Source organism: Tamandua tetradactyla, chromosome 13 (assembly GCF_023851605.1).
Source record: "Tamandua tetradactyla isolate mTamTet1 chromosome 13, mTamTet1.pri, whole genome shotgun sequence".
Taxonomy (NCBI): domain Eukaryota; kingdom Metazoa; phylum Chordata; class Mammalia; order Pilosa; family Myrmecophagidae; genus Tamandua; species Tamandua tetradactyla.
Genome location: NC_135339.1, coordinates 47,329,608 through 47,350,814, shown reverse-complemented (window position 1 = coordinate 47,350,814; position 21,207 = coordinate 47,329,608). Strand labels below are relative to the sequence as shown.

The following is a 21,207-nucleotide window of genomic DNA, read 5'->3' as shown; positions in this document are numbered from 1 at the left end:
AGGTCACTGGCTTGTGGGCTCTCTGCTTCTCTCAGCTATGTCATTCTTCTCTGCTCTCTCTGAATCTCTCTAAATCTCCAAAATGTTTCCTCTTTTATAGGACTTCAGAAACTAATCAAGACCCACTCAAATGGGTAGAGACATGTCATCCCCTAATCCAGTTTAACAACCATTCTTTTTTTTTTTTTTTTTTTAAAGAGAGAGGGAGGAAGGGAAGGAAAGACAGAGAAGGAAGGAAGGATGGAAGGAAGGAAGGGAGGAAGAAAGGGAAACATTTTTAAACATTTTCTTGTTTTATTATATTTTGTTTGTTTGTTTGTTTTTTTTTACATGGGCTGGGGCCGGGAATCGAACCGGGGTCCTCCGGCACGGCAGGCAAGCACTCTTGCCCGCTGAGCCACCGCGGCCCGCCTAACAACCATTCTTAACTAAATCACATCAACCAGGGAGATGATCTCATTACAGTTTCAAACATACAGTATTGAATAGAGATTATTCTACCTTTATGAAATGGGATTTATATTAAAACATGGCTTTTCTTAGGGGGCATACTTCCTTCCAAACCAGCACACTACCTGATATTTTTCTCTTTGGTTCAGCATTTGTGGATCCTTTTCTATTTTTTATGTTCCTCCAGAGTACTGAACAAGTGAGAATTGTCTTTTTTTTTTTTTCCATTGTATCCATGGGTGAATTTTTCAGTGGCTATTTGTATTGCCATGTTGATGATGTCCCAGAGCCCTGATTGCTGGGTTGAGCAGGTGCCCCCAATGCACAGTGCGTGTGTGTGGCGTGAAGGCATGGAAGTGGACCAGGTGGTACTTGGGCACCTGTGGCTCCTGCAGCCCCAGGTCTCCAGCAGATGTGGGTTTTTGGTCACGGGTATGCTTTTTAATTGTTGATTTCCCTAATCTCCTTTCAGTTCTTCTTGTACTGAGTAACATTCTGAGCCCACTGTGGACAGAGATGAAGGAGTTGTCAATTTGTCAGTTTGGCAGTATTATTGACTTCAAGTTATTTCTTGTGCCACAAGCTCATACAGTGCCAGCAATATCTTCTGCAAGCATATTCTTTGTATTCTGTGAAATCCTTCAAAAATGAAATGGTTTCTTTTATTCTAGAGTTCTGTAGTCATTGCATAATTTTATATAGGACAAGAAAATAGCTCATGAGTGTTCAGCTTTCCTAATCTTAATTTATAGAATTTCTAAATTCTGAAAATTGCAGCCTCTGAAGTAGACTGTTGCAAGGAAACTGTTCTTGCATATTTTATTAAATTCTGTCCTCCTAACAGCAAAGGTAAGAGTAGAGGGCAATTGAAAATGTAAGGTCAAAAACAATTAGGACACAAACAAGAAATTCAGACAGCATGAAGTTTTTGCATGGCAGCATTTTTGTTATTTTTTTTGGCTGTAGTTCACTCTGTTGATCTCTTTAAAATCTATATAGTTTTTTTTTGCTTTTTCAGTCCTCATTGTTCTTGACTGTTTTCTGCTCTTTAATCCTTGAGTTATTCCAGTCCCCCTGTCCTGTGAAATATCTCTCTTGGCTTCCATTACACAATAGGGTGGTTTTCTGGGTCTCTTCCTATGTTTTCTCTCCTAATGCCTTCTTCTTCTACCATCACTCTACCATCCCCACACATCAGTGCTTTTCACTCTGTTTTGGTCCTTGATGACGTTTGTGTGGATAGAATTATTTTTCTGTCTGGGCGTTTCTATGTATTTGTCCTGCTGTCTTCTTAGACTCAATTGCTTAAAACAAATTGATCTGACAATGTGTTTAGGGGGAAAGGACCTTAAATATCATTTACTTTCTTGTCCTTATTTTAGAGTTATGTAAACTAAGACTCAAGATGGCAATGTGGTTTACATAATTTCAGAGTCACTCATTTGGAGAAAACAAGCTAGAAACCAAGTTCATGACCCTCAGCCCAACTTCTCAGTTCCTCCTTGATTTCTTCTCATGCAAGGACTTCTGGTGGTCTCCTGTACCATTGTTATTCCCTCAGTAAGAAACTTGAGAGTGATTTGACTCTCCCTGTCAACTCCTCCCCTGAAAACTGAATGTCATTTACCAAGACATAAATTTTTTTCCGTGATTTTTAAATGTTATTTTTAAATAGTTTTATAAATTTACAGACAATATAAACTGTGGACTGTAGTTAATAATTATAAAAAACATTGGTTCATCAATTACAGCAAAGGTACTACATTAATCCATAACGTTAATAATAGGAAAGACTGGTATAGGGGCTGTGCTAGTTTGAAACTGTTATGTACCCCAGAAAAGCCATGTTCTTTTAATCCTAAATCCAGTCTTGTGAGGACAGCCATGTTCTTTTAATTCTGATCCAGTGTTGTAGGGTGGGACCTCTTGATTAAGTTGTCTCCGTGGAGATGTGACACACCCAATTGTGGATGTGACCTTTTGATTAGGTGTTTCCATGGAAATGTTCACTCAAGGTGGGTATTGATTAGTTTACTGGAGTCTTAAGAGCCAACACAGAGCTAAGACACAGGCATTCAGAGAAGCAGAGGAAAATGTGAGAAGGATCCACAGGATCTGCAAGAGTCATTTGAAACCAGAAGGCAGGAGAGGAACCCAGCAGATGTCGCCATGTGACTTCCCATGAGATGCTAAGCAAGCCAGAACCCAGAGTGTTGCTCCAGAGAAGCTAAGTGAGGGTCTATAGACATCAGTGAAATCAGAAGCACAAAGCAACAAACCAGGAGCAGGTACCTCAGATGCCAGCCTTGTGCCTTCCCAGCAACAGAGAAATCCCATATGCCATCTGGCCCTTTCTTTGGAGTCAAGGTATCTTTCTTTGGATGCCTTACTCGGACATTTTTATGGACTTAGAACTGTAAATTTGTAACTTAACAAATCCCATTCATAAAAGCGAGTCCAACCCTCTCTTTCTCCGCCGGCCCGCCGAGCCGAGCCGAGCCGCCCGCCCTCCTCCTCCCCTCTCTTTCTCCGCCGGCCCGCCGAGCCGAGCCGAGCCGCCCGCCCTCCTCCTCCCCTCTCTTTCTCCGCCGGCCCGCCGAGCCGAGCCGAGCCGCCCGCCCTCCTCCTCCCCGCTCTTTCTCCGCCGGCCCGCCGAGCCGAGCCGAGCCGCCCGCCCTCCTCCTCCCCTCTCTTTCTCCGCCGGCCCGCCGAGCCGAGCCGAGCCGCCCGCCCTCCTCCTCCCCTCTCTCTCTCCGCCGGCCCGCCGAGCCGAGCCGAGCCGCCCGCCCTCCTCCTCCCCTCTCTCTCTCCGCCGGCCCGCCGAGCCGAGCCGAGCCGCCCGCCCTCCTCCTCCCCTCTCTCTCTCCGCCGGCCCGCCGAGCCGAGCCGAGCCGCCCGCCCTCCTCCTCCCCTCTCTCTCTCCGCCGGCCCGCCGAGCCGAGCCGAGCCGCCCGCCCTCCTCCTCCCCTCTCCTCCCCCTCCTGCTCTGGCTGCTCTCCAACCACCACGGTGCCTTCTTCCCCTGCCTTCACCGTGCTCCTCCGCCACCAGCCTCGACAGCCTTGCCGCCCTCACCTTTCCTCCTCCAGAACAGCTACTGGGGGAGTGGAGATAATACAGAGCAGCTCCCGGAACCACGAGGGAGATCAAAGGGACAGCGTACCCCATCCTGGAACGGCTGACTATCTGGGAGAACCAGCTCCGGTGAGATCACCAAGGGGCATGGGCTTTCCTGGGTGGGACGGCAAGCGACCGGAGTCCCTCCCTTCCACCTTCCTGGGCCAGCTGGTAGAATTGGACAGGCGGTCCCCTTAGGCCGCAGCGGCTGGTGCCCCCACCACACGAGGCCCCCCGGAACAACTGAGATAGTTGGGCCGGAAATCCCCAGACTGCGGAGAACAGTGACCGGGGGATCCCTTCCAAACACGTGACTCCCCCGTCGGCTGGGAACAGTATACTCTCCCGGGCTGTGACAGCTGGCGCCCTCCCGCCACGCTTGGTGCCCCGGGCCGACTGGCTAATTTGGCCGGACGCTCTCCTGTGCTGCGACGGCCGGCGACCCTCCCCGCGTTTGGAACCCCGGGCCGGCTGGCATTCTTCCAAGACGCTTCGATTACCGAACCTCCCCTACGGCGAGAGGTTTCCAGAGTTGAGGGACCCACAGCAACTTTCGCTGGTGGAACCCACAGACAGGCGTGTGCCACGAGCGCCACCTACAGGGCAGGATAGGAAGAACAGAACCCAGAGATTGCACAGAAAAATCTTTCAACCTGTGGGGTCGAACACCCGGGGAAATCTGACTAAATGCCCAGACGCCAGCAGAAGATAACGGATCACGCTCAGAAAATTGAACACATGGCCCAGTCAAACGAAGAAACCAATAGTTCAAATGAGATACAGGAGCTGAAACAACTAATGCTGAATATACGAACAGAAATGGAAAACCTCTTCAAAAACGAAATCGATAAATTGAGGGAGGACATGAAGAAGACATGGGCTGAACATAAAGAAGAAATAGAAAAACTGAAAAAACAAATCACAGAACTTATGGAAGTGAAAGATAAAGTAGAAAAGATGGAAAAAACAATGGATACCTACAATGACAGATTTAAAGAAACAGAAGATAGAATTAGTGATTTGGAGGATGAAACATCTGAATTCCAAAAAGAAACAGAAACTATCCGGAAAAGAATGGAAAAATTTGAACAAGGTATCAGGGAACTCAAGGACAATGTGAACCGTACAAATATATGTGTAGTGGGTATCCCAGAAGGAGAAGAGAAGGGAAAAGGAGGAGAAAAACTAATGGAAGAAATTATCACTGAAAATTTCCCAACTCTTATGAAAGACCTAAAATTACAGATCCAAGAAGTGCAGCGCACCCCAAAGAGATTAGACACAAATAGGCGTTCTCCAAGACACTTACTAGTTAGAATGTCAGAGGTCAAAGAGAAAGAGAGGATCTTGAAGGCAGCGAGAGAAAAACAATCCGTCACATACAAGGGAAACCCAATAAGACTATGTGTAGATTTCTCAGCAGAAACCATGGAAGCTAGAAGACAGTGGGATGATATATTTAAGTTACTAAAAGAGAAAAACTGCCAGCCAAGACTCCTATACCCAGCAAAATTGTCCTTCAAAAATGAGGGAGAAATTAAAACATTCTCAGACAAAAAGTCACTGAAAGAATTTGTGACCAAGAGACCAGCTCTGCAAGAAATACTAAAGGAAGCACTAGAGTCAGATACAAAAAGACAGAAGAGAGAGACATGGAGAAAAGTGTAGAAAGAAGGAAAGTCAGATATGATATATATAATACAAAAGGCAAAATGGTAGAGGAAAATATTATCCAAACAGTAATAACTCTAAATGTCAATGGACTGAATTCCCCAATTAAAAGACATAGACTGGCAGAATGGATTAAAAAACAGGATCCTTCTATATGCTGTCTACAGGAAACACATCTTAGACCCAAAGATAAATATAGGTTGAAAGTGAAAGGTTGGGAAAAGATATTTCATGCAAACAAAAACCAGAAAGAGCAGGAGTGGCTATACTAATATCCAACAAATTAGACTTCAAATGTAAAACAGTTAAAAAGAGACAAAGAAGGACACTATATACTATTAAAAGGAACAATTAAACAAGAAGACATAACAATCATAAATATTTACGCACCGAACCAGAATGCCCCAAAATACGTGAGGAATACACTGCAAACACTGAAGAGGGAAATAGACACATATACCATAATAGTTGGAGACTTCAATTCACCACTCTCATCAATGGACAGAACATCTACACAGAGGATCAATAAAGAAATAGAGAACCTGAATATTACTATAAATGAACTTGACTTAACAGACATTTATAGGACATTACATCCCACTACAGCAGGATACACCTTTTTTTCAAGTGCTCATGGATCATTCTCAAAGATAGACCATATGCTGGGTCACAAAGCAAGTCTTAACAAATTTAAAAATATTGAAATCATACACAACACTTTCTCGGATCATAAAGCAATGAAGTTGGAAATCAATAATAGGCGGAGGGCCAGAAAATTCATAAATACATGGAGGCTCAACAACACACTCTTAAACAACAAGTGGGTCAAAGAAGAAATTGCAAGAGAAATTAGTAAATACCTAGAGGCAAATGAAAATGAAGACACAACATATCAAAACTTATGGGACGCAGCAAAGGCAGTGCTAAGAGGGAAATTTATTGCCCTAAATGCCTTTATCAGAAAAGAAGAAAAGGCAAAAATGCAGGAATTAACTGTCCACTTGGAAGAACTGGAGAAAGAACAGCAAACTAATCCCAAAGCAAGCAAAAGGAAAGAAATAACAAAGATTAGAGCAGAAATAAATGAAATTGAAAACATGAAAACAACAGAGAAAATCAATAAGACCAGAAGTTGGTTCTATGAGAAAATCAACAAGATTGATGGGCCCTTAGCAAGATTGACAAAAAGAAGAAGAGAGAGGATGCAAATAAATAAGATTAGAAATGAAAGAGGAGACATAACTACTGACCTCACAGAAATAAAGGAGGTAATAACAGGATACTATGAACAACTTTACGCTAATAAATACAACAATTTAGAAGAAATGGACAGGTTCCTGGAAAGACATGAACAACCAACTTTGACTCAAGAAGAAATAGACGACCTCAACAAACCAATCACAAGTAAAGAGATTGAATTAGTTATTCAAAAGCTCCCTAAAAAGAAAAGTCCAGGACCAGACGGCTTCACATGTGAATTCTATCAAACATTCCAGAAAGAATTAGTACCTACTCTCCTCAAACTCTTCAACATAATCGAAGTGGAGGGAAAACTACCTAATTCATTCTATGAAGCCAACATCACCCTCATACCAAAACCAGGCAAAGATATTACAAAAAAAGAAAACTACAGACCAATCTCTCTAATGAATACAGATGCAAAAATCCTCAATAAAATTCTAGCAAATCGTATCCAACAGCACATTAAAAGAATTATACATCATGACCAAGTAGGATTCATCCCAGGTATGCAAGGATGGTTCAACATAAGAAAATCAATTAATGTAATACACCATATCAACAAATCAAAGCAGAAAAATCACATGATCATCTCAATTGATGCAGAGAAGGCATTTGACAAGATTCAACATCCTTTCCTGCTGAAAACACTTCAAAAGATAGGGATACAAGGGAACTTCCTTAAAATGATAGAGGGAATATATGAAAAACCCACAGCTAATATCATCCTCAATGGGGAAAAATTGAAAACTTTCCCCCTAAGATCAGGAACAAGACAAGGATGTCCACTATCACCACTATTATTCAACACTGTGTTGGAAGTTCTAGCCAGAGCAATTAGGCAAGAAAAAGAAATACAAGGCATCAAAATTGGAAAGGAAGAAGTAAAACTATCACTGTTTGCAGACGATATGATAATATATGTAGAAAACCCAGAAAAATCCACAACAAAATTACTAGAGCTAATAAATGAGTACAGCAAAGTAGCAGGCTACAAGATCAACATTCAAAAATCTGTAGCTTTTCTATACACTAGTAATGAACAAGCTGAGGCGGAAATCAAGAAACGAATCCCATTTACAATCGCAACTAAAAGAATAAAATACCTAGGAATAAATTTAACCAAAGAGACAAAAAACCTATATAAAGAAAACTACAAAAAACTGTTAAAAGAAATCACAGAAGACCTAAATAGATGGAAGGGCATACCGTGTTCATGGATTGGAAGACTAAATATAGTTAAGATGTCAATCCTACCTAAATTGATTTACAGATTCAATGCAATACCAATCAAAATCCCAACAACTTATTTTTCAGAAATAGAAAAACCAATAAGCAAATTTATCTGGAAGGGCAGGGTGCCCCGAATTGCTAAAAACATCTTGAGGAAAAAAAACGAAGCTGGAGGTCTCGCGCTGCCTGACTTTAAGGCATATTATGAAGCCACAGTGGTCAAAACAGCATGGTATTGGCATAAAGATAGATACATCGACCAATGGAATCGAATAGAGTGCTCAGATATAGACCCTCTCATCTATGGACATTTGATCTTTGATAAGGCAGTCAAGCCAACTCACCTGGGACAGAGCAGTCTCTTCAATAAATGGTGCCTAGAGAACTGGATATCCATATGCAAAAGAATGAAAAAAGACCCATCTCTCACACCCTATACAAAAGTTAACTCAAAATGGATCAAGTTCTAAACATTAGGTCTAAGACCATAAAACAGATAGAGGAAAATGTTGGGAGATATCTTATGGATCTTACAACTGGAGGTGGTTTTATGGACCTTAAACCTAAAGCAAGAGCACTGAAGAAGGAAATAAATAAATGGGAGCTCCTCAAAATTAAACACTTTTGTGCATCAGAGAACTTCATCAAGAAAGTAGAAAGACAGCCTACACAATGGGAGACAATATTTGGAAACGACATATCAGATAAAGGTCTAGTATCCAGAATTTATAAAGAGATTATTCAACTCAACAACAAAAAGACAGCCAACCCAATTACAAAATGGGAAAAAAACTTAAACAGACACCTACCAGAAGAAGAAATACGGATGGCCAAGAGGCACATGAAGAGATGCTCAATGTCCCTGGCCATTAGAGAAATGCAAATCAAAACCACAATGAGATATCATCTCACACCCACCAGAATGGCCATTATCAACAAAACAGAAAATGACAAGTGCTGGAGAGGATGCGGAGAAAGAGGCACACTTATCCACTGTTGGTGGGAATGTCAAAGGGTGCAACCACTGTGGAAGGCAGTTTGGCGGTTCCTCAAAAAGCTGAATATAGAATTGCCATACGACCCAGCAATACCATTGCTGGGTATCTACTCAAAGGACTTAAGGGCAAAGACACAAACGGACATTTGCACACCAATGTTTATAGCAGCGTTATTTACAATTGCAAAGAGATGGAAACAGCCAAAATCTCCATCAACAGAAGAGTGGCTAAACAAACTGTGGTATATACATACGATGGAATATTATGCAGCTTTAAGACAAGATAAACTTATGAACCATGTAATAACATGGATGGACCTAGAGAATATTATGCTGAGTGAATCTAGCCAAAAACTAAAGGACAAATACTGTATGGTCCCACTGATGTGAACGGACATTCGAGAATAAACTTGAAATATGTCATTGGTAACAGAGTTCAGCAGGAGTTAGAAACAGGGTAAGACAATGGGTAATTGAAGCTGAAGGGATACAGACTGTGCAACAGGACTAGATACAAAAACTCAAAAATGGACAGCACAATAATACCTAATTGTAAAGTAATCATGTTAAAATACTGAATGAAGCTGCATCTGAGCTATAGGGTTTTTTTTTGTTTTTGTTTGCTTGTTGGTTTGTTTGTTGTTGTTGTTTTTTACTATTACTACTACTTTTATTTCTTTTCTTTATATTAACATTTTATATCTTTTTCTGTTGTGTTGCTAGTTCCTCTAAACCGATGCAAATGTACTAAGAAACAATGATCATGCATCTATGTGATGATGTTAAGAATTACTGAGTGCATATGTAGAATGGTATGATTTCTAAATGTTGTGTTAATTTCTTTTTTTTTTTTCTTTCCGTTTATAAAAAAAATAAAAAAATTATAAAAAAAAAAAAAAAAAAGATCAAAACCATAGAATTACCCCATGGTGTATGAGATTTAGTTCTAAAAAAAAAAAAAAAAAAAAAAGCGAGTCCATTTGTAGTATATTGTATTCTAGCAGCTTTAGCAAACTAAAATAGGGGGTATATGGTAACTCTGTACTTTCTGTATGCTTTTTCTGTAAATCTACAACTACTTTAATAGAAAAAATCAGTAGAATTCACTTTTTAGAAGTATATATAGTTCTGTGATTTTTAACTCATGAATTGATTTGTTCATTCAACAACTTAAACAACTTCAGAACAATTCTAACACGCCTCCTATTCCCTTGTGCTGCCTTGTTTTATTAAACCCTGTTCTGTCTCTAACTCCTGACAATACAATCTGTCTTCTGTCTTTGTAGCTTTGCCTTTTCCAGAATGCCATATAAATGTAACCTTTTGGGACTAGCTTCTTTCACTTAGCATAATGCTTTTGAGATTCTTCCTTGTTGCATATGTTAATAATTTGCTCTTTTTTATTACTAACTAGCATTCCGTTGTATGGCTGTACCACAGTATGTTTACCCACTCACCCACTGAATTCCAGCCAGCAGTGTGTGAGATTTCTCCAGTTTCACAGCATCCTTGCCAGCATTTGATACTGTCAGTTTTTTTTTTTAAATCAAGCCATTCTCTTAGTTGTGTTCCAACTTCTCATTGTGGTTTTCATTTGCATTTCCCTAATCACTAATGATTGTGAATATCTTTTTGTGCACTTATTTGTCATTTGTCTATCTTCTGCCCACTATGATGTTTCTTACATGCAAGATATCTCATTATTCTTAACTCTGTTCTAGGTGGTTATTGTGCCTAGCTTTTTTTTTTTGTGACCCTGGGTGGAATTCAGATGTGCCTAGATTTTTATATCAACATTGTTGACCATCTACTATAACCTATTTCTAAAATCAGGGTGCTAGGCTAGGCACTTAAAGTATATAATCTCATTTTATGCCTATAAAATCCTCATGAGATAAGTAAAGTATTCCATTTTTATGGTGGAAAAATAAATACTCCATCTTCAACATATTTATTGAGTACCTACCTATGCTATGAACCAGTTATTTTAGTTCTCTGATTTTGGAGAAGTTATTTAACCTCTTTGAGTCAAATTTTCTTATCTGTTAAAATAGGGACCTCTGTGGAATATTTTCTCTTTCAAGTTGTTGAGTGAGAAGTTTTGTGGAACAGTATAGGCAATATACTCAGCAGAATGTTTGGCCCTTGGCATATACCAAGAAAACATTAGCAGTGGCTATTTCTGTTTTTTCCAAATGCCTGTCTCTTTTAAGAAACACAGTGTGCTGTATCTTCTGTATAGCCCGGTAATGGGTTGTACCAGTTGATTGAAAATGATGGGATTGGAAGAATTTTGCAAAGCAGACTTGCAGTGCTGCAGTTCCTACTGCTCCCTCATCTTTCCCGTAAAGGTAATCATTACCATTTACCACCGGAATTACTGATAACTGCCCTGGGGGCTTTGTTCCTAAATTTGCATTTCATTCTTTAAAATACTCTCAGGTATGGCAAAGGGAGTTCTGTTGAGGAACCTTATCTCACATACTAAACAGTAATGTTGCTCCTACTTTATTTATTTATTTATTGCCATTTACTAGTCATTTGCTGAAGTTTATTTATCATCCAGATAATTTGGAATGTTTTCCAAGAAACTGGTAATACTTTGAAGAGATGCTGCTATTTGAAGTGCATACTTAAGATTTTCTAAAGCCAGCAACTGAAAAATTAAATGAGCCTGATGTTTTACTTTGAGTCCACTCCAGTTCCAATGTTTACATAAAGAGTGTTTAACTTAAATTAATATCAATAAGGGTTAATCTATTTGGAAAGGTTGTTTTTGTTAGGGTAGGACAAATGAGGATGTCATAATATTCGTAAACATATCATGCCACTAAAATGATCCTTTAACAAAGATCAAGTCATCTATATGGAATGGGTTACGTAAAGCTGTATGTGTGGACTCAAGAGTGTGTTTAAAATCAGCCTCCTGCTTTTTCCTATCAGTAGCTAGAGCATGTTTTCACTTTACCCTCCAATTGTTAAGCATATATCTGATGCCTATTGTGTACCAGGTCTTTTATGTGTTCAGCTCTTTAATCCTTACAGCAACCCTATGAAAGGTATCCCCGTTTTACAGATGAAAACTCTGTGACTTCTTGTCAGGCCATCTGACCTGCCCAGGGTGATCCTATTATAGGGTAGTGGTTTTGAGCTCTGGTCCTCTGTCTGCTCTCAGCAGTGCCTACTCTGCTTGGTCTGCTAGTGAGGGAGGCAGTCCTAGCAGCCACTGCCCACTACTCTCCAAGAAAGCCAGTGTCCTTACCCCAGTATGGTATCTGCTTCCTTCATGGGAACTATTTCCAGTACTTAAGGGCAATACTTGTCCACTACAAGCCCTAGAGGCCCTTTGTTTTAAGAGGATGAACTTTGAAATCAGAAATAAGGGGTTCAAGTAATGTCTCCACTGTTTTATTTTACTTCTTGTATGATCGTGGCCAAATTACTTAACTCTCCTGACCTTCATTTCTTAAACTGTAACTGGAAATGATCCATGTCTGGAAGGGATAGGGAAGGGGGAGAGGATTAGAACAAAGCAGTAGAACACTCACCAAGTGCTTAGTAGCTGCTGTTACTGTCACCAGGCTTTTCTGACTAATCTTGGGGGAACTGAAGAAGCTGCCCTGCTCTGGGTAAAGAATATGAGCTCTGGAGTAAACTGCCTGTTTCAAGTACTGGTTCTGCTACTTACCAGCTGTGTGACTGGCACAACTTAATTGGTTTCTGTGTTTCAGTTTGTATAAAATGGCTATAATAATAATTCCTATTTCACAGGGATAAATGATTGTAAACAGACAACTTTCAAGAGGCTGAATTTAAATGACCTCCTTTTGGTCATCCAGGACCATTGTTTATTTCAGTAACATGACATGAGCTTCCTTGAGATTTACAGTAACAATGCTTCTTTTCCTCCCTGCCCAAACTGAAAATATTTCTCATTTTTAGTATTTATGCCAACAGAAAGATTTTGATACTTATATTTCAGAACTAAATTAAATCTTAATTCAATTTAGATTAAATTAAAATAAAATTACTATTGCCACCTAAGAAATTGGATTAACCAAATTTATAAAGGACATCTTTTTGTATAGAAAATATTTAAATTTTTTTTGCAGAATTATTTCAAATAAAGTCAATTATAGTAAAAAACAATCTTATAGGTGAAAACATAAAATATAACCATCACTCTTTTAAAAAAATAATGAAAGAAAACCAAAACCCACTATTTCATAGAAATTGACTCTCCTGCTTTTTTAGCTTGAATTTGCCTGGGTTGCATGTGAGTTAGAAATTTTTCCCCTTTCGGATAACAGCAATAAGATGAAGCCATAGTATGTGAATCCACTAAGAGGTAAACAGACTTTGAATTTAAGGTGGGTCTAGAAATCAAATTTGACTGGATGCCCATGGGCAGTGTGTGAGGCTGGCTGGGTCTGCACCATTATTCTGAAATCTGTACTGATGTCTCATGACTAATATGTCCCAGCTGTCTGGGTCACTACTTTGGAGTGCTGTTTATTTGCAGTAGTGATGATATAAATAGGAAAAGCTTTCCCTTTTGTTAGTTGAAAGCTTTCCTGGTAATTAGCAAAACAAGCAGGACTCTTACTTGCAGAGAGACTGTACAGGCGGCTAAAGAGTAAATTGTATACGACCACTTTGGAAAACAATTTGGCATTACTTAGAAGGGTTGAATATGTGCAATCCCAAGCCACAGTACTCCTCTCCTAGGTATGTAACCATGAAGAGACTCTTGCATAAGTGCACCAGGGGATGAGCACTAAAAATGTACATAGCAGCATTATTCATAATAGCAAAAAATGGAATAATCCCCAAATAATCCTCAACAGTAGAAGAGACCAATCATTTATGCTTATGTTCCATAATAAGAACTAAATGGTGATGAGAAATAAATGAACTACAGCCACATGAGTCACCAGGAAATAATCTCAAAATCAAAATCTTGAGAGAACAGGTAAGTGTTAATATACACACAGTGTGATTTCATTTATGTATTTTTTAAAACGACCAAAATGAAACAACATACTTTGAGGATCCATAAACGGTAAAACTATAAAGAGGAGCAAAGGAATGATTAAGTCAAAGTTCAGATTGTGGCTACCTTGGAGTGGTAAGGGGGGAAGATGCAGTCAGGAAGCAGGGACACAAAGGGCTTAAAAAAAAACATCAACTAAGTATTAGATATTATAGGATTTATTAGTTTTTAAGCTGACATGTTACTATATTACTTATTGCTGTCTAAGACATAGCCTCAGAACTTAGAAGCAATAGTAAGCATTTATTATCTTACATTTTCTGTGCGAGTCAGGAATTTGAGAGCAGCTTAGCTGGGTGGTTCTGGTTTTGGGTTCCTTATGAAATTGCAGTCACCTGAATGCTTGGCTGGGGCTGAAGGACCTGCTTCCAAGATCAGGAAGACCTTGGTTCTTTGTTGGCCTTAGTTCTTCACCATATGTACCACTTTATTGAGCTGCGTTGAGTGTCCTCATGACATGGTAGCCTGTCCATGAGAGTGATCCACTGAAAGACCAAGATGGAGGATGCAAAGTTTTTTATGACCCAGTCTTGGAAGTCACACATTATCATTTATGCAGTATTGTATTGGTTACACAAGAGCATATATACCTGGAGGTGGAATTCATGGGGGTAGTCTTAGAGGCTGAATATCACAGTCATACACTTTTTTATATGATGCATTTTATAATAAACATTTTTAAAGATGAAACAATGGTAAGCTCATTTTGGTTAGGTTGTATGCAGACACCATTTAAATGAAATTAATGTGTATGCTGATTGTGTTGCTAATTAGTATATGCCTGAAGAAATGTCAGTGATGTGAAATATTCATGAGGAGATGGATAGGATGGGCAGTGAGGAAATGAGCTACAGGAATACTTGTACCAGTATATGGTATAGAGATGGGATTATATGTGCTTTTTCCACCTTTACATAGATCTAGCCAAAATCTGGATATCCTGTGATATTGAAGAGAATTATTCAGAGAAGGGCTATCAATAGCTTCCTAGGCTTATGATGATTTTAAAATCCCTGCCAACTTCATACTTTCTTTCAAGAACATCTTTTATTAAAAAAGAGAATCTCCCCCTCACTCCCCATCCCCCACACCTAAGGGTACAGCTGGAAATGATCTAGAGCAAAATTAGGAGTTTTAGCTTAAAATTTCATGTACCCACTGCATTCTACTCCATAATACATATTTGTTTTAATATCAACAGCTTTTAAGTTACTGATTTTCTTCATTTTTGAATCAATAATTATGAATTACTAATTCATTTACTTAACTTACCCCCACCAAAATCTTTTAATAAAATTGATGTTTCTGAAAGGTACATGGTGTTTTCTTCCTGTGATTTTTCTGTTGATCTTGTCATAATGTCTTGGTGAGATTGTAGGGCATTGAATTGAGTCACATCCTCTCACCTATGAATATGATATTCAAGGCAAGATGCCAGCTTGCTCCATTGCATGTGTTTTTTGGAGATGGTGTGCTAGGAAGGATTTGAATACCTTTGCTTGAAAGGACTCCAGGAAGATGAGCAATTGTAGTGCACATGGATGCCTTCTAAGTGTGGTCTCAGAAATCTGTAGTCATCCTGAGCCCCAGGTCCCTTTTGTTTGAGTGGAAGATGTATCACTGCCCTGAAGTCCACGTGAATTTTAAAGAATCTCACTAAGAGATTTCTTTATTCCAGAAGGTCCTAGTATAGGTGGGGCTGTTGTTCCCACATTCAATATGTGGTCAGATCTTTTTTCCCTTCTTTTCTCTTTTTCCTCTGCTTTTTAAAAAAAAGTTTTTAATATATAAAAAGAGTTGCCATATATTAAGAACATTTTTCACAACTGAAATAGAATTAATTAATAAAAATCCTTGATGATATGTTGTTTTGCTTATTCTTGCAGGGTGAGGGTAGCGTGAATGATCCCTGAATGTGCCTTTGCACATATGTAGCCATTGGTCTTTGATTAGGAGAAAGAAGACGGCTATCTACTTGAAAGGTGAGTTAGGATTTCTATGAAGCTTTTTATTATAAAATTTTCAAACAGACTTGTCCTAGTTTGAAATTGTTATATATCCCAGAAAAGCCATGTTTTCTTTTCTAATCCAATCTTGTAGAAGTGGACCTACTGTTTAGGGTAGAAATTTTGACTGGATTGTTTCCATGAACATGGAACACACATAGTTGTGGATGTGATCTTTTGATTGTATTGTTGCTGTGGAGATATGACACACCCAATTGTGGATGTGACCTTTGATTAGATGGAGATGTGAGTCTGCCCATTCAAGGTGGGTCTGGATTAGTTTCCTGGAGTCCTTTAAAAGGGAAAATATTTTGAAGGAAGCTCAGATGCTTGGAGAACAGTTGCTTCAAAGCCAACACAGACAGAGAAGTTTGGAGATGCAGAAAGAAAATGTCCCCAGGGAACTGTTTGAACCTAGAAGCCAAAGGATCTTCAGATACCAGGCACGTTCCTTCCTAGATGACAGAGGTATTCTGGATGCCTTTCTTGAGTGAAAGTATCTTTTTCTGGATGCCTTAATTTAGACCTTTTTATGGCTTTAAACTGTAAACTTGTAACATAATAATTTCCCTTTGTGAAAGCCGATCCATTTCTGGTATATTGCATTCCAGCAGCATCAGCAAACTAAAATAATACTGAAGAGTGAAAAGAATGTACAAGGAATTCCTGTGTACCCACTACCTAGATTTAACAGTTGTTAGCATTTTCCCTTGCCACATTTTCTGTGTGTGTGTGTGTGTGTGTGTGTGTGTGTGTGTGTGCAGTTTGTATATTTTTCTGTTGAAATGTGAAAGTAAGTTGCAGACATCATGATATTTTATCCTCAATTTTTGGGGATGTAGCAGAAAATAAGGGCATTCTCCATTGTGAGGCATTTTAGTATATTTACGATCCAAATGACACTGAATTGTTTAGTTAAATACAGTTCGGCTTTCCTATTAAATATAAGATATGAGAAACACCTGAATATAAAGAAGTAGAATTTGCACTATTCACATGCCTCTATAAGAGGAATTTGTGCACTTTCTTTATTCCTTGGTAATCTGTCTTCATGCCCTTCTATGTCTGATGTTTTATGGTCAAGTCGTAAATTAATTAGCACTCTTGCTTTGCCTCTGATCACCATTCACATGTAGACCAGTTTCTGTAATCCAATGTTCATTTAACTGCACTTGAAGAGGAACCTGAAAAGAATATGATGTGGTAATGTCAAGTGGAGTTTAACATGTTAAAATCAACATTAGTGAGATTCACAATGATTCTCAGCTGTATAACTTGACTACCTGAATTGAAACATTACATAAAATCTAAAGGATATATTCAGCTGTGATTACAGTTGTAGATTATTACACATAGCCAATTATACAACCAGTTTTTACAACTCTGCAGTTCTTACAGGGTGTCTGTTGACTGTTCTGCATTCTCATCTCAGTCAAATTTTGTTTACAGTATCTTCTCTAAGTGTCCCTGTATAGTGAAGCATTTCCTTATAGAAGGTCTTTATGAAATAGAGTTGCCCATTTAGAATATACTTTCAAAGAATTCTATTTAAGTGAGCCATTTAGGGCAGCACTTCCTTCTTACATTCACTTTTCTAATTCAGACCAAAAGGTTAGTGACGGCAGTAAAATTTCCTGGAAAGATACTGGCATTCAGAGGGGGTTGTGACTAGAATCAATGGTAGCTCATTAGAATGATCTAGTTTGCTGTTTTACTCTTTGGCTTTTGTCTAGGTATGCTTTGACAAGATGAGAAGGAATGAGTGGGGATCCACAGGGGCCAAAAGGGGCTTTAAAGAGTGGGCAGAGATAAAGACTTCTAGGGAGGACCTATGGGGTTCTGTATGGGGACCTCAGTTTGCTCTCTGGCCCTGAACCAGTAGGATATGGATTTTTAAAAATTTTCTGTTATAGTAGAAAATACACATTATATATATATATATATATAACTTGAAGTAATTTCACAACTTATCCATGTAACCAGCACCAATCAAGGAAAAGAATGTTACCAGCACACCCTCAGGGCCTCTTTCTAGACATTAACCCTGCTCCATAGGTTTTTCTCTTATTTAAGAAAAAAAGTATGTTTTGGTTTGTTCAAGCTACTGGAATACAATATAGCAGAAATGGATTGGATTTTACAAAGGGGATTTATTAAGTTACAAATTTACAATTCTAAGGCCATAGAATGTCCAAATTAAGGCTCAGCAAGAGTATTCTTTGACTCAAGAAAGGCTGATCCTGTCTCGGGTTTCTGTCACGCGGGAAGACACATGCTTGCCCTTTGCTCCTGGGTTTCTTTGCTTTCAGCATCTGATTCCAGTGGCTTTCACTCTAAGCCCTCACTTACCTTCTCCAGGGCAAACTCTGGATTTCATCCCTTAGTTTAGCATCTCCAAATGTCTGTGTCTTGGTTTCAACTCTCCAAGCATCTAACTCTGCTCTCTATGTCAGCTCTTCTAGGGACCCCAGTAAACTGATTAAGATCCACCTTAAATGGGCAGGGTCACTTCTCCATGTAACCAAAGGTCACACCTATAGTTGGGCGGGTCACTCTCCCTGGAAACAATCTAATCAAGAGTTCCCACCCTACAATATTGGATTAGGATCAAAAGAACACGGTTGTTCCCGTAAAATTGGATTTGGATTAAAAGAACATGGCTTTTCTGGGGTGCGCAACAGTTTCAAACCAGCAAAAAGCATAAATTATTTTTCCCTGTTTTCTGATTCTTTACATACTATATGTGTATGTGTGTGTGTACACATAATGGAGATTATATTCTTTTGTGCTGACTTTTCTTATTCAACAATGTATTTGTGAGATTCCCCCGTATTGTTGCGTATGGCTATAAATTGTTCATTTTCATTGCTATAGTGCATTCTGTTGTGTGAGTATATCACAGTTTATTCATTCTACTAAATGCAGGTAATGTTTTAGGGATTCATCCTCCAGCAGAAATGAGAATTAAAAGAGGACCTGATGACCTTCTTCCCTCACCATGGTTACAGTGGAGGTAGTCCCAGGTTACTCAACCTCTGTCCAGCCTCTGCTGTGATAGGAAGGAGAAATCCATAGGGCAGTTAGAAGATTCATACATACTTCGGAGATGTGTTTGTGTGTGTGTGTTGTTTTTTTCCTAAATTTATTTTAAGGAATAAATTTGTTTATTCATTTGTTCTCCCTATTATTTATTTTTAATCCATATGTTTTACTCATCTGTCCATAAGGTAGATAAAAGAAGCATCAGACACAAGTTTTTTTTTTTTTTTCACATGGGCAGGCACCGGGAACTGAACCCAGGTCCTCTGGCATGGCAGGCAAGCATTCTTGCCTGCTGAGCCACCGTGACCTGCCCGAGACACAAGGTTTTCACAATCACTGTGCGTGTTTTTAATCGCAGACCTGAACATATTCCTGGTACTTCTGGGATTCACTATGACCCATATCACTTTGCTCATTGCTGGCACATGTTTTCTTCATCTTCTTCTGTATCTTTATTACCCCTTCTATTGCTCCTCAGGGGAGACTGCAGAATATATCAAACAACATTTAGTCCATGAGTATTTAAATTTCAAAAGGCATTAAGTGTTGGATGAGGGGCAAAGAATTGAAAGTCATAGGCATGCCCTTGAGGACCCTGTGTTGTGTTTGTGCATTCACAGGTACAGATATGGGCCACATTTCTGGAAACCAGCTGTACTATAGAATTCAGGAGTGTAAATTCTAAAGCTTGCAGGGACCAGGCATGGAATGTGAGTGAAGTTAGCAAGAGCTGGCAATAAAGAGTGATGGGCCACTGTGTAGAAGGAATGTAATATGCCCTGCCCAAATTCTGGCCCAACAAAACATTTCTGGCTGAATTTACCAAGTCTATCAATTTTACAACCTTTAGGGAATAGTGTTCATTTTAAGAAAGCAGTTGGATGTTTTTGTTCTTTTATTTCAGAAGTCAGCAACTATGGCCCACAGGACAAATCCTGTTTTTGTAAATAAAGTTTTATTGAAACAGAGTCATGCTCATTGTTTTTTATTTTATTTTTACATGTTGTCTATAGTGCTTTTGCACTATAATAGTGCATTGAGTAGTTGTGAAAGAGATCACAGTGGAGTAATTGAGACAAAGAATGTGTGGCCCTCAAATCCTAAAGTATTTACTGCCTGACCTTTTAGAGAAAAAGTTTTCCACCCCCTGCTTTACTTTATAAAAAAGCACAAGGACACAGTATTAATAACCTCTGAAGATCATGTAATAATCTGGTCCCGTTACATTTAGTGTGCTTGCTTTTCCTTCATTCATCCATTCATCTAACAGTTACTTACAGAGTACTATATGTTAGGAATAGCATATGATGATAATCATATATGGTTCTTAGCTTTGTGGAATTTATGAGAGACTCCTGTGAAGTTGAACTTGTGTTCTGTGATTGTATTTTCCATCAGTAACCCAAAAATGTAATATGGGTTTTTAAAAAATGGAATTACCAGATCTTCAATTTAAAACTAATATGCCAGCTATATTTAGTAATTAGTCCTAGAGCAGTCTTTCTGTGGTGGCTTTTGCCATCGGAAGGGTTTGGGGGCTGTTATTTCTTTTTTGAGACCCACTTCTCTTAAAAAGCTGATTCTGGAAATTTGAGCTTTCTCCTTTTCCTTTTCTCAGTACATTTTCCTGAAAGTAACAGAGTCACTCAGAATCATGCTGTGGACCACAGAACTCTACTCTGAGAGGCATCAGTACATGGTTGATGTCGGTGATAATGGGTTATTTTCTCTTTTTTTCCTTTTTTAAAAAAATATGTATTTTTGGATACTTTTATATTTTCAGAGAAGTTACAAGGTAATACAGAAAATCCCCATATTCCTTCACCCAGTTTTCCCTATTGTTTTCATCTTACAAACCATAGTACTATTGTCAAAACTAAGAAATCAGCATTGGTATTCTACTACTAACTAAACTACAGACTTTATTCAGATTTCATCAGTTTTCCCACTAATGTCCTTTTTCTGTTCCAGAATGAAATCAGGAGCCAACATTGCATTTAGTGATAATGCTTTATTGTTTTTGTTTTTTTCCTAGTGAAAAGAATTTAAAAACTAAAGTAAAAAAAACAGACCTTTCACTTTTTCTGAATCTACAAATATAGCTGTTCAGTATCAGACCTGGAAAAGGATGGGATGTTTCTGTGTGAATTTAGATTGGTCTGTTACTTCCAGCCTTCCCCACAGGTTTTTGTGAGCACATCAAGGGCCTGATTCTTAGGAGAGGCTTGAGAGCATTGCTCCCAGACTAGGTGTTATTGGCTGAGCCCCTTCGTTAGCTGACACTGACAATGAGAGCCCAGCCATGCAATAGGGGAGCTTAGTGAGTGACATCACAGTTCATCCATCAGGCTTTGAATCAGACAGAGCTGAGGTTTTGAATTTTCATGCTACCAATTATG

At 39.0% G+C, this 21,207-nt stretch overlaps 1 protein-coding gene across 15 annotated transcripts in view; it reads left to right on the top strand.

Annotated features, from left to right (window-relative positions):
* SGMS1 (sphingomyelin synthase 1) overlaps window positions 1–21,207 on the top strand; it is a 485,077-nt gene that overhangs the window by 53,088 nt on the left and 410,782 nt on the right. For 9 of the 15 annotated variants that reach the window (XM_077125311.1, XM_077125322.1, XM_077125319.1 and 6 more), the window contains exon 2: window positions 15,647–15,742. The exons of 4 other annotated variants lie outside the window; for them this stretch is intronic. The gene's annotated coding sequence lies outside the window, so the exon portion shown is untranslated. Of the gene's footprint in view, window positions 1–15,646; window positions 15,743–17,938; window position 21,207 lie in introns of those variants that run through there. 2 more of the 15 variants (XM_077125320.1, XM_077125318.1) reach the window with 1 other exon arrangement.